Below are 6,000 nucleotides of genomic sequence, written 5' to 3'. Positions count from 1 at the left end.
CCTAAATAGTATATATACAAAGAGTTTTTCTATTTCGGCATACTATTGCATCAATCTTAGCTAGTACCTAAAATAATAATAATAATAACAGGATAAAAAAAAATAATAATAAGGACCTACACCGTAGTCGTGTACTTGCGATTAGTCTTAAATGGTTGCGTAATATAATATGTTTACGTTACAAATGGTAAATATTAACTAGGCGCGATATTTTATTGACAGGTCATTTGAGTATTTAAAGATTCTGTAAATGTGTATGATATATACATCTGAAAAATCTTGAATATAATTACTCAGTATATATAAACAGTAGATATATTAATAGGCGATGACAATAATTTAATTAATCATAACGACTATCGATACATTATGACTTATTGAATTGATTACCGAACCATAATCGTTTTACCATAATTTCGAAGACAGTCGAAATTATGTTCCTAAAGAAAGTGTTGCAAGTTTCAGATCAAGGACCGAGGAGCGTCCAGGTGAAAGGGCCAGGGTCTGGTATTCGTTTACCACCCAGGAGTGCCCAGGTGAGAGGGTCGGGGTGTAGATTCACTTCCGACCCAGGAGTGCCCAGGTGAGAGGGTCAGGGTAAAGATACCTCTGTTTCGATCGTCCACCGTGGGTCCTCATACGCTGGCATGGTATGCGAGCTTGCGTCTGGCGGCGCAATGTCCGGCGTCCGTGATGAGCAGCATCGGCAGCACTATCCAGGCTGACAGAGCTTGGGTGGCCCATGATGCTGTTGCAGCGGACGGGTACATCATGTTGCCAAAGCCCGTGGCGGCACGGGAATTTCATTCAATCGTGTGATGAGGTGGTGATGTCATAAAACCGTGTAAATGTGTTCTTTTTGCTTGTTTCGCGAGTGAAGTGTGAAGTGAAGTGTTGCATTGTTTACTTAAATATGTTTATAACTTGTGAAATTAATTTAATTATCATAATTTAATTAGATGTAATGAATTCAATTGGATGTAATGAATTTAATTAGATGTAATTAATTTAATTGTATCGAAGTTAATGTTATTCATATATTTATTTTTCACGGGCCTATATTTCTTGATAAGATTTATGGAAATATTTAAAAATCCATTTTATAGGATATCGTAATTATGGGGTAAAGGTATCGGTATGAAGTGAAGTGATGTTTTGTGTTTCTATTGTTTAAGAATTATTTCAAATGCATATTATACTACACTTTTATAATCTTTTTCTTGTATAAACTGATATTGTCTTTCTTTTGAATTATTTCACATTAAGTTTTGGCGAAGGGTCTCGCCTCGAACAGGATGGCCGAGCTGTTAGAGTAATTATTTATTAATGCCTTATTTTGATTTATCTTACTGTCATTTATGATGAAAGTATTAAAGAATATCAATTGACTAATAGTAGTCACTGGGTTTCCGCCATGTTGGAATGTTATAAAAATGGCGGACAAGCAGTGACGGGGGCCAGTTCGAGTACAGACGAGTAGTAGTGAAGAAGTCTTGAATTATTTATTGTAAATTGGTTGTTAATATGTTTGTTATAAGTGAATAAAGTAAATGTGATGGTACAAGTAATAGTTTTCATCATCAACCTGGTAATATCCCCAACACAAGTTAACACCGAGTATTATTTATTTATTATTTTTTACATAAACTCAACTCTCTTAGGAACATTGCTAAGAATTCGTCCTGATATTTTTTTCAGTAAACTGATATGACTTTTATCTTGCCGTCAAATCCTTCAGAAATAACCAAATTAAATGAAACGTCAAAATTAAGCAGCTCTATGACTCTTGTTTATGGTATAATGCCACAGATTAAAGAAAAAGTATTTAATGCTCTGAGTATAATGCAGTCAGTTTTTATAGAAACGAATTTTAGGAAATAGTTTTAAACATTTGTATTTTTTTGTCCATAATGGCATCACCGTCCATTATAGGTAGGTACATGGTATTCTACATTAGGCCGTATGTGTTTACAGTGATCCTTTATGCATAGACTACACAGAACTATATTTATATAGAAGAAACAAGTTCATCTATTTGTATAGGGGCCGAGCGTGTCAAATTTTGTACTGAAGTTGTTTCTTGCCTGTAATTTTAAATATGTCTCAGGCTCTTGATTGTTCATAATTTTTGTGTTGTTGCAATTGAATATCACGTAACGAGGCATTTTTTATGTTTTGATTGACTTCAACTTACAAAAATTGACGCCCGAAAGCTGCAAGCTGCGATTAAAGACGGACAACTCAGTGGATTTCACTGAGTTCATTTGACACGCTAAGTAGATACGTTTGCTTGATCTATGGTATATATGACATCTGTGATAGACTACAATTACCTATTGCAGACTACAAAAAAGTGTTTTCCCCTCACTAGCTCGGAAACACGTGTTTTGTCCTTTAATACCAGCGGGTAAAAACGCATTTTATCCACTAGTGGGTAAAGTAATTTGACCTTGAATAAAGTCAAATTAACTGCTTTAAAATTGATAAAAGTAGGTGAATCTAGTAATAAAGATGATTTACCACCTGTGGAACTACTGGAAGCAGTGATAAACGCATTTTTGCGTTGTAGTTTCCTCGCTATAGTGAGGGGAAAAGTTTTGTGTTACACTCAGGTGCAAATGTATTTTACTTCTCGTGTGTTAAAAAACTCGCAAGTTCAGGATTCTATTCTCGAACCACTCGCTCCGCTCGTGGTTCAACTATAGAATCCTTTCACTTGCTCGTTTTTCAATTCCACACTCGGCGTTAAAATACAACTTTGCCTCCTTGTATAACAAATAACTATTATTAAATTTGCGCACTGCCTAAATATTGATTGGGAATTCTCAGCAACAATGATTGATTAAAATGATTTAATTAAATCATAGGGGATTGTGTTCATATTTATTCAATACTTAATATCAAAGAATTTACACCAATCCTTAATAATGTACCGATGTACCGAAACCAAGATTTGCTGTAGTAAAACCGCATGAAAAACGTTTCGGTTTTAAGAGGATACGGTAGCGAAAATGCTAAAATGGAAAGGAGCCCCCCTTTCAACTTGGGAATTTAAGTTAAATATACAAGTGTTATTAACTAGATGTATCGAAAAAAAATTGTCCATTAAGAACAACTCAGTCAAAAGATATTTCAAAAAAATCGAGGTTCCGCTCTCGACTCTTTCCTCCTTCAAAACTTAATCAATCGGAACGAAATTTGAGAATCTGAATAACAATGAAATAATCTATGTCGGACTGTTTAGCTTTTTTGGTTAATTGTTACCATTAAGTATCACACCTTTTTTTGCGCCACAATGAAAAAGGCCGTTTTTGGAAATTTTTGATTGGCTCTAGAGTCTTTAAAAAGCAGAATATAAAAAAAATCTAAATGGTCCGACACAGATAAAAATAATAACAATCTGTGTTGAAAAAATCATTGCTCTATCTTCAAAAACCAGGGAGGAAATAGTCGAGAGCGTTTGTATGGAGAATTGACCCCTACCGTATCGTCTTAAGACGCTACGGGAGCGAAAATGCTAAAATGGAAAGGAGTCCCCCTTTCAATTTGGGAATTTCAGTTAAATATACTAGTGTTATTAACTAGATTTATCGAAAAAAACTCAGTTAAAAGATATTGCAAAACATCTTTAAAATCGAGGTTCCGCTCTCGACTGTTTCCTCCTTCAAAACTTATTTAAACGGAACGAAATTTGAGAATCTGAATAACAATGAAATAATCTGTGTCGGACCGTTTCGATTTTTTGGCTAATTGTTACCGATCCTGAGTATCACACCTTTATTTGAGCCATATTGAAAAAGGCCGTTTTTAGAAAATTTTTATTGGCTCTAGCGTCTTTTAAAATAAAAATAGCAAAAAAATCAAAACGGTCCGACACAGATAAAAATGATAGTAATCTGTGTTGAAAAAAATCATTGCTCTATCTTCAAAAACCAGGGAGGAAATACCTATAGTCGAGAACGTTTGTATGGAGAATTGACCTGCATCGTATCGTCTTAATATGGCAAACCTGCATGTTGCAGCCGCCGCGCGCACTGGCCGCTGACAGAAAAAATATGTACATGTCACGCGTCTTTTGTTTTTTGGTTGGATTTTTTTTCTCATGGAATTTCATTCATTTAAATGTACATTTAAATGTACATTCTATTTGAATCTTGTGCTTTGTTATTGATGTAAATAATTGTGTGATTGGGCTGCCTGTACTGCAGGTATTTATAATTGTGTGTATAATATTATGTAAATATGAAATAAAACTATGGAAACGGATTAAATCGCGTATAATGAAATTAATGAATTTAAAATTCATCCCGACGTTTCGAACTCTTTACAGCTTTCGTGGTCAACGGGTGACTGAGGAAAAATTACAATGTGCAAAAGCTACTCACATACAAGAAATATTAACGAACCATGACCACAAATAATATAGATTTCTAAGGCAGGTTCACACACTATTAATAAAGTTAGTTATACAATATTCAAAAAATTTACCATTACTATGAAATAAAACTATGTAAGCGGATTAAATAGCGTATAATGAATTTAAAATACATCCCGACGTTTCGAACTCTTTACAGCGTTCGTGGTCAACGGGTGACTGAGGAAAAATTACAATGTGTAAAAGCTACCCACATAGAAGAAATATTAACGAACCATGACCACAAATAATATAGATTGCTAAGGCAGGTTCACACACTATTAATAAAGCTAGTTATACAATATTCAAAAAATTTACCATTACTATGTAAAAAAAAAAAAAAAAAAATTAACCAATTTTTTTAATCTACACAAATTTGACAAAGAACAAACTGCAAATGTCCAACACCATACAACACAAATGCCTCACAGCCTTCGTCGTGCTTGTTCCATTATCAGATGTACTACTGGATCCCAAGCCGGTGAATAGTGTGTGAACCTGCCTTAGAAATCTATATTATTTGTGGTCATGGTTCGTTAATATTTCTTCTATGTGGGTAGCTTTTGCACATTGTAATTTTTACTCAGTCACCCGTTGACCACGAACGCTGTAAAGAGTTCGAAACGTCGGGATGTATTTTAGATTCATTATACGCGATTTAATCCGTTTACATAGTTTTATTTCATGAGTAACTATCGCGGTAACCGAAGACAATATTACCATTACTATGTTAAAAAATAATTAACCAATTAATCTACACAAAATTGACAAAAAACAAACTGCAAATGTCCAACACCATACAACACAAATGCCTCACAGCCTTCGTCGTGCTTGTTCCATTATCAGATGTACTACTGGATCCCAAGCCGGTGGTAAAGTAAAGCCATCTTTTCTATTAAAGTTTGGATATTTCTTGATCTCAATGGCCTCTCGCAACATTCTGGGTATATATCGCTTCTCCTTAGCAAGAACCAGAGGCTTGTCAAACTTTATAGCATGATTGACTTTATCCATGACATGTTCAGAGACTGCAGACCTTTGCCGACGGTGCTTGACATCCGCTATGTGTTCCTTCACCCGTGTGGAAATACTTCGTTTCGTCTGTCCCACATATGACAGGCCGCACTCACAGTCTAGCCTGTACATTCCCGCATTTTGTAGAGGAGTTTGACATTTTATAGGCCTCAGGAATTGGGACATCTTTTTCATAGGTTTGAAATAGGTTTTAATAGAAGCCCGTTTCAAGATGTGGCTGATCCTATCCGTGACCCCTCTAACAAAAGGCAGAATAGCAGGCCGGCGCTCGACTGTAGGGATCTTCAAGCGGGCCTTCTGCTTGACACGCGGTATCTTGAGCTCGTTCGCCAACAGCGCCTGCTGGCATGTCGAAACTCCGCGGCCAAATGCTGGTCGTCACATATCCTTTGGGCTCTCTGAAACAAATATTTGCCTACAGTAGCTAGTTGACTGGGATGGTGGTGGGATTTGCCATTTAAGTACCTATCAGTATGAGTAGGTTTTCTATACACAGTGCGACCTAAGCTATTATCAGGATTCCTCAAAATGAGAACATCCAAGAAGGGAAG

This window comes from Leguminivora glycinivorella, chromosome Z, assembly GCF_023078275.1.
Source record: "Leguminivora glycinivorella isolate SPB_JAAS2020 chromosome Z, LegGlyc_1.1, whole genome shotgun sequence".
Classification (NCBI taxonomy): domain Eukaryota; kingdom Metazoa; phylum Arthropoda; class Insecta; order Lepidoptera; family Tortricidae; genus Leguminivora; species Leguminivora glycinivorella.
The sequence above is the reverse complement of the archived record's forward strand: the minus strand, read 5'-3'. Positions refer to the sequence as shown.